The sequence below is a fragment of the Mus pahari genome, chromosome 21 (genome assembly GCF_900095145.1).
Source record: "Mus pahari chromosome 21, PAHARI_EIJ_v1.1, whole genome shotgun sequence".
Lineage (NCBI taxonomy): Eukaryota > Metazoa > Chordata > Mammalia > Rodentia > Muridae > Mus > Mus pahari.
Genome location: NC_034610.1, coordinates 15,650,237 through 15,658,831, shown reverse-complemented (window position 1 = coordinate 15,658,831; position 8,595 = coordinate 15,650,237).

The window sequence follows — 8,595 nt, the reverse complement described above, 5'->3', positions numbered from 1 at the left end:
GATTGATCCAGTAATACTATGTCCAATTCTCTGAGGAACCACCAGACTTATTTCCAGAGTGGTTGTACCAGCTTGCAATCCCACCAGCAATGGATGAGTGTTCCTCTTTCTCCACATCCTTGCCAGCATCTGCAGTCACCTGAATTTTTGATCTTAGCCATTCTGACTGGTGTGAGGTGGAATCTCACGGTTGTTTTGATTTGCATTTCCCTGATGATTAAGGATGTTGAACATTTTTTTCAGGTGCTTCTCAGCCATTCCATATTCCTCAGTTGAGAATTCTATTTTTAGCTCTCTAGTCCATTTTTAATAGGGTTATTTGAGTCCATTTTCTTGATATATATATAATATTTTCCCCTATCTGATATAGGATAAGTAAAGATCCTTTCACAATCTGTTGTTGGACTTTTTGTCTTATTGACTGTGTCTTTCGCCTTTCAGAAGCTTTGCAATGTTATGAGGTTCCATTTGTCAATTCTCAATCTGACAGTACAACCATTACTGTTCTGTTCAGGATTATTTTTCCCCTGTGCCTATATCTTCGAGGCTTTTACCCACTGTCTCCTCTATAAGTTTCAGAGTCTCTGGTTTTATGAGGAGTTCCTTGATCCACTTAGACTTAATCTTTGTATAAGGAGATAAGAATGTTTCTATTTTATTATTAGATATTTTCTTTATTTACATTTCTAATGCTATCCCGAAAGTTCCCTATACCCTCCCCCCAGCCCCTGCTCCCCTACCCACCCACTCTCACTTCTTGGTCCTGGCATTCCCCTGTGCTGGTTCATATAAAGTTTGCAAGACCAAGGGGCCTCTCTTCCCAATGATGGCTGATTAGGCCATCTTCTGCTACATATGCAGCTAGAGACATGAGCTCAGGGGATACTGGTTAGTTCATATTGTTGTTCCACCTANAGGGTTGCAGCCCCCTTCAGCTCCTTGGGTACTTTCTCTAGCTCCTCCATTGGGGNCCCTGTGTTCCATCCAATAGCTGACTGTGAGCATCCACTTCTGTGTTNGCCAGGCACTGGCATAGCCTCACAAGAGGCCGCTATATCAGGGTCCCTTNAGCAGAANCTTGCTGGCATNTGCATTAGTATCTGGGTTTGGTGGCTGATGNTGGGATGGATNCCCAGATGGGGTAGTCTCTGGATAGTCCATCCTTTCATCTTAGCTCTAAATTTTGTCTCTGTACCTATACCCTTTCATGGGTATTTTGTTTCTTATTCTAAGGAGAAATGAAGTATCCACGTGATGGTCTTCCTTCTTGGGTTTCTTGTGTTTTGCAAAATGTATCTTGGGTATTCTAAGTTTCTGGGCTAATATCAACTTATCAAGAATGTTTCAATTTGCATTCTTCTACATGATAACCACCAATTGTGCCAGCANNATTTGTTGAAAATGCTGTCTTTTTTTCCACTGGATGGTTTTAGCTCCCTTGTGAAAGATCAAGTGACCATAGGTGTGTGGGTTTATTTCTCAGCTTTCAATTCTGTTCCATTTATCTACCTATCTCTTGCTGAATAAGTACCATGCAGTTTTTATCACAATTGCTCTGTAGTACATTGTGATCAGGCATGGTTATTCCATCTGAGGTTCTTTTATTATTGGGAATAGGTTTTGCTATCCCAATAATAGTAAAACAATGTATTTTTGTTATTCCAGATGAATTTACAAATTGTCCTTTCTAATTTCATGAAGAATTGAGTTGGAATTTTGATGGGGATTGCATTGAATCTGTAGATTTCTTTCAGCAGGATCGCCATTTTGAGTGTTTTAATCCTGCCAATCCAAGAGCATGGGAGATCTTTCCATCATCTGAGATCTCTGACTTCTTTCTTCAGAGACTTGAAGTACTATCATACAGATTGTTCACTTCCTTAGACTCACACCAAGGTATTTTCTATTATTTGTGACTATTGTAAAGGGTGTTGTTTCCCTAATTTCTTTCTCAGCCTGTTTATCCTTTGTGTAGAGGAAGGCCACAGATTTGTCTTAGTTAATTTTATATCCAGCTACTTCACTGAAGCTGTTTATCAGGTTTAGGAGATTCCTGATGGAATTTTTAGGGTCACTTATATATAGTATCATATCATTGGCAAATAGTGACATTTTGACTTCTTCCTTCCAATTTTTAGCCCCTTGGTCTACATTTGTTGTCTAATAGCTCTTGCTAGGACTTTAGGTACTATATTGAATAGTTAGGGAGAAAGTAGTCAGCCTTGTCTAGTCCCTGATTTTAGTGGGATTGCTTCAAGTTTCTCTCAGTTCAGTTTAATGTTGGCTACTGGTTTGCAATACATCGCTTTTATTATGTTTAGGTATGAGCCTGAATTACTGAAATTTCCAAGAGTTTTATAATGAAGGGGTGGTGGATTTTGTCAAATGCTTTCTCAGCTTCTAATGAGATGATCATATGTTCTTTGTCTTTGTGTTTGTTTATATAGTGGATTTCGTTGATGGATTTCCATATATTAAACCATCCCTATATAACTGGAATGAAGCCTACTTGATCATGATGAATGATCGTTTTGATGTGTTCTTGGATTCCGTTTGTGAGAATTTTATTGAATATGTTTGCATCAATATTTATAAGGGAAATTGGTCTGAAGTTCTCTTTCTTTGTTGGATCTTTGTTGGTTTGCTTTTTTATGTATCAGAGTAATTGTGGCTTCATAGAATGAATTGGGTAAATTACCTTCTGTTTCTATTTTGTGGAATAGTTTGAGGAGAGTGGAATTGGGTCTTCTTTGAAGGTCTGATAGAATTCTGCACTAAAACCATCTGGTCCTGGGCTTTTTTAGGTTGGGAAACTATTGATGACTGCTTCTATTTCTTTACGATTTATGGGACTGACTAGATGACTTATTTGATCCTGTTTTAACTTTGGCACCTGGTATGTGTCTAGGAAATTGTCCATTTCATCCACATTTTCCAGTATTGTTGAGTATAAGCTTTTGTGTTAGAATCTAATTACTTTTTGAATTTCCGCATTTTCCAATGCTATGTCTCTCCTTTCATTGCTGATTTTATTAATTTGGATACTATACCTGTACCTTCTGTTTAGTCTGGTTAAAGGTTTATCTATCTTGTTGATTTTCTCAAAGAACCATCTCCTGGTTTGGTTGATTCTTTGAATAGTTCTTTTTGTTTCCACGTGGTTGATTTAAGTCCTGAGTTTGATTATTTCCTGCCATCTACTCCTCCTGGGTGCATTTGCTTCATTTTGTTTTAGATCTTTTAGGTATGCTGTCAAACTACTGGTATATGCTCTTGCCAGTTTCTTTTGGGGGGCACTCAGGGCTATGAGTTTTCCTTTTAGGATTGCTTCCATTGTTTCTAGTAAGTTTGGGTATGTTGCAGCTTCATTTTTATTAAATACTAAAAAGTCTTTAATTTCTTTCTTTATTTCTTCCTTGACCAAGGTATCATTGAGTAGAGTGTTGTTCAGTTTCCACATTAATATTGGCTTTCTACTACTTATGTTGTTATTGAAGATCAGCCTTAGTCCATGGTGATCTGATAGGATGCATGGGATAATTTCAATATTTTTGTATCTGTTGAGGCCTGTTTTATGACTGATTATATGGTCAGTTTTGGAGAAGGTACCATGAGATGCTGAGAAGAAGATGTATCCTTTTGTTTTAGGATAAAATGTTCTGTAGATACCTCGTAAATCTAACTGTTTCATAACTTCTGTTAGTTTCCACATGTCTCTGTTTAGTTTCTGTTTCCAGGATCTGTCAATTGATGAGAGTGGGGTGTTGAAGTCTCCCACTATTATTGTGTGAAGTGCAATGTGTCCTTTGAGCTTTAAAAGTTTCTTTAATGAATGTGGCTACCCTTGCATTTTGAGCATTGATATTCAGAATTGAGAGTTCATCTTGGAAGATTTTACTTTGATGAGTATGAAGTGCCCCTCCTAATCTTTTTTGATAACTTTGGGTTGGAAGTAAATTTTATTCAATATTAAAATGGCTAATCCAGCTTGTTTCTTCCGATCATTTCTTGGAAAATTGTTTTCCAGCCTTTCACTCTGAGGTAGTGTCTGTCTTTTTTCCTGAGGTGGGTTTCGTGTAAGCAGCAAAATGTTGGGTCCTATTTATGTTGCCAGTCTGTTAGTCTATGTCTTTTTACTGGGGAATTGAATCCATTGATATTAAGAGACATTAAGGAAAAGTAATTGTTGCTTCCTGTTATTTTTGTTGTTAAAGTTGGGATTCTGTTCTTGAGGCTGTCTTCTTTTAGGTTTGTTGAAGAATTATTTTCTTGCTTTTTCTAGGGTTTAATTTCCATCCTTTTGTTGGTGTTTTCCCTTTAGTATCCTTTGAAGGACTGGATTAGTGGAAAGATATTGTGTGAATTTGGTTTTGTCATGGTATACCTTGGTTTCTCCAACTATGGTAATTGAGAGTTTTGCTGGGGCTTGTGGAGGGGAAACTGGAAAGGGAGAAAACATTTGAAATGTAAATAAAGAAAACAACCCAAAAAATTTCCTTTGTCATAAAAGCCTTGATTACAGGAAGGAAAAGTTTTAATCAAGAAGGCTATACCTACTCAATATTCAATGTTCTCTGCGCTCTATAAACATTCTTTACTATTATGAAATTTTATAGAATGTTATGCCAAGTAGTTGAACATATTACATAAAACCACCTGGAACCATGCTGTGAAACTTAGAATAACCATCAATTGTAAATATATGCACTTCTCTTAAAATATAGGATTTAAAGACATTGTAGATTTCTGTTGCTGAAGTGTTTTCAGATGTTGGAAATGTTTAATTTTTTTTCATCAGTTTCAATGACAAGATAAATGTGTAGAGCCAGTTGCAAAACTAAAATCAGCTAGACTTGTGAGGGAAATGAGCTACTTTTCTTTGTGTGTGATGTTGTATGTTTTAAGAAAAACATTGATTCACTCTGTAATTCAAATTAGGCACCCAAATCCTTCTCATGTCTCCACCCATTTGTCCTACCCTCTGTTTTTTTTCAACCTTCCAAAGAAAACCTACAGAAAAATCTTTATTTTGAAGCTAATTTGTGTAAATGCATCCCGTAGTGTACCCTTTCTTCCACATGTCTTTTCCTGCAGTTATTCATTACAATAGTTCATTGATCTAGTTTGAGTCCTCTGGCTTCTCCTACAATAGCTGTATAGAATACTCCCCAGTACTTTTCTTGGTTCTCCTGTTATTGATCTCTGTCATGTACATCCAGAAACCTTATATCTCTCACTGTGGCCCTTTCATGCACTCCAGGAGATTATAGAGTGAATAAATGTATGGAGTGACTAACTCACATTCCTGGATCTGATGGGGCCTGGGTGATAGAGGAGTGACAGCTACATTACCAGGGAGAGTTGTCCAACACTTCCCTGCTAGCTCACACAATGCAACGTCCAGAAAGTGCAAGAGACAGCTTCCTCACTCATAATACCTGCAAACAGAGCCAAATATACTGTCCTTTCCATGTGAAGATCAAGGCTTGTTTTCACAAGAGTGTTATAGTCAATGATGGACAGGAAAAGGTCTCTAGCTATCATGACCTCAGTCCAGCTCTACTGTCTGACATAGGTGATAAGAACCATGGGAGAAGTGGGCATCACTACCTAACTTATACCACTCTAAACAGACAATGTGACTTTTAAAAGTTTCTGTGTTTTCAGTGAAAAAAGACAAGATACTATAAATGTCATCATAGCCTTAACAAAATTTACCCTTGAAGATAATGAAATCAATATCTGTTCTAGTGTTCTGACAAATAAAAGTGTTTCCTCCAAATCTGCATTCAGGACAGCTTCAAACAGGCTTTTCTGATCATCACAATTTTCTTAGTGTCTTTGAAGATGACATTTACTTAAACAGCAGGAAGCCACCTAAGGAAAATAACACCCTCATACCATTTAAAGTCTCAGTGGGTGGTTGTTGTCAGTTGTAAATTTGAGGGTTGGGTGAAGTTTGTTGATGGTTGTGATTAGCAAAGAAAGAAAAACTAAGATTGTCAATTTCTTTCTCTCTCTCTGTCTTCTATCCTCTTGTTTGTTTCCCTGTGTGAATAGTTATTGAAATCACAGCAGTGGAACTTGAGTGAGGGGGAAAAGAGGAGTATATCACTGTATCTCCTTTTAGAATAAGAAGAATGTGAGAAGTCTCAAACATCATAGATTGGTAATGATTTCCATATGATGATAGAAAATATTAAGTTATGAAGAGCTATTCAGTTTAACAAAAAATAATTCATGATGTATGTCTAACTTCTTATGCGTTTGCTAATTGCTCAAGATCAAGCTGCTAAATAATTTATATGAATAGCAGTATACATTTTTGGCTCCCCAAAGAAAATCCTTTATTTACTTATTTATTTATTTATTAAGGTCAGGCATTTAAACAAAACCCTCATTTCCTCTGGGGCTTGAGGGAGACTCTTATTTGTGGGGGTGAAAAGGATTAGTTATTCTTATCTCTGGCAAGGAAAAAATGTGCCCTTTCATTAACATATGACTCATTACTAATAACTTGTATAGGTCACTATTGGGCATTAGGACTTTTTCTTGCTTTCTAGGGAAATAGCCTTGTAAGTTTAGAATGAACCTTTTCACCCATGGAGTGGCTATTTTAGCTTCTTTACTGGGTCCACTTTAAGGGTCAGTAAAGTTGTCAGTCTCATTATGGACTTAATCCATAATTAAAAGCTTAATTTGATACTAAAGAAAATAACAATATAAATTGTGATTTTAAAGGCTAAACCTAATTTCCTTATCTTATTCAAACTACTATTGTAAAATTTTAGGAATAATTAAGAAATACTATTTTGTAGTCAGTCATGTTATAAATGATCAAATCCTTTAACATATTCAGACATATAACTGTAGTCAGATTCAGAATTGATGCAATTAATTATAGTAATATGCCTACTTTGCCTCCTGTATGTATTTTCCAGGTTAATTTTATGATGAATAACAAGAAACAAGCAAAGATTTTCTATTTAGATAAACTTTATATAGATAGGTGATCCTCAAACACTTCAGAAATCATGAGAATATGGCACCTAAGATGTTTTTTATAAAAAAGGCTTTCTCATAGTGAGATATATCAGGCCCTGACATTACTCCTTATCTCCTCAATAAATATAAATGAGCACAAAAGAATCTCTACCTTGTGCTTGCTCAAAATGTGGCAAAGATGGATAGTGAGCTATAAATTGTCATTTACCTTGACTGCTGACAGCACACAATCCAAACTGTCAATAAGCAGAAAACAGGGCAGTTGATTAACTCACATTGTCTAGACAAAGTAGGACAGTCTCATTAAGTTCCTACATGATAGTAAACTTGCAGATGCTCAAAACCTGACTTCCAAAGATGGATGCCCCCATTGATAAAGTGCGATCATGGGTGAATGTCCAAGCAGATGGTAGGACTCTGTCATTTTTGTTAGATTCAGAAGCTGCTTAGTGTGTATCTATTTCTGCTTCAGATGAAAATTTTCCTTCTCAGCTCTTGGACGGCTTTGAAGACTAGACTTGTGATAGACTTCAAAGTTTCTGAGCTTTAATATTAATCAATGGAGATCTGATAATAATATCATAGTCCCAAGATCAAAAATTCAAATTCTATTGGAGGTATTCTAAGCAGAAACTAAAACGACAGTTCTCCTTATGCTCATTTGAGAGAAACTGTCTATAGAACTTTGGATAGAATACACAGTAGAGGTACTTTCTCTAAAGTTGTGAAATAAAAATAAGTGAAATTTAATGTAAATGTAATATTTACCATTATAGTTCTCATAACTGTTCTTTGAGTATATTGTTTACTGATACTAGGGAATAAATCCCTTTCTTGAACGAAATGGGATAGATGTTGAGAAAATCTACATCCACACACAGAGTCAACAGGCTATAAAGTATGTCTATATTCACAATTGTTAATTGCTGTGCTTACAGTGCCAGAGATATGGTATTACTACTTCCATAACTCACCATTCCTAATTTCTCTATGGAAATATTTTAACTTCTTCACTTCCTCAAAATGATTATCTAAGATTATTATGTTAAAAAACAAGCTTCCATGGGGAAGGCCACATAAACCCCAATCTTGCCAAAAGGCAATATAGTCCATCTGCTGATGTGTTTACTGTAAGCTGAGGAATCTCCACCACATGTTTTTGTATAAATAAGAATATTGCTTTTGATAAATAAAGTGCTAATAGCTATATCTGTGGCAGAACAATCAAAAGAATGAAATAAGTGCACCAATGCTGGAAAAAATGACATAGAATGATGAGAGAACAGGAAGAGGGCCCAGAAGTAAAGCGGGGACAGCTGCATGGCAGTCACAAGGGAATGGCAAGGGAGTCAGGTCTAGAAGGCAAGCTGAGAGACTTCTCCATCAAAAATCCCAACAGCCTTACATTATACAGGTTGCTCTGTGTCCTTACTATTAAACCTCAAATGGGAACTACACAAAACATTAATTTTGAGTGGCTATACCTAAAATGGTTTGTTTTCTGCACTTTTGTTTTCACTTAGTTGGGCTCCTCTCCTGTAACCTGTGGGAAACATCCAAAGTTGTTTTCATATGAAAACTTTCTTGCTT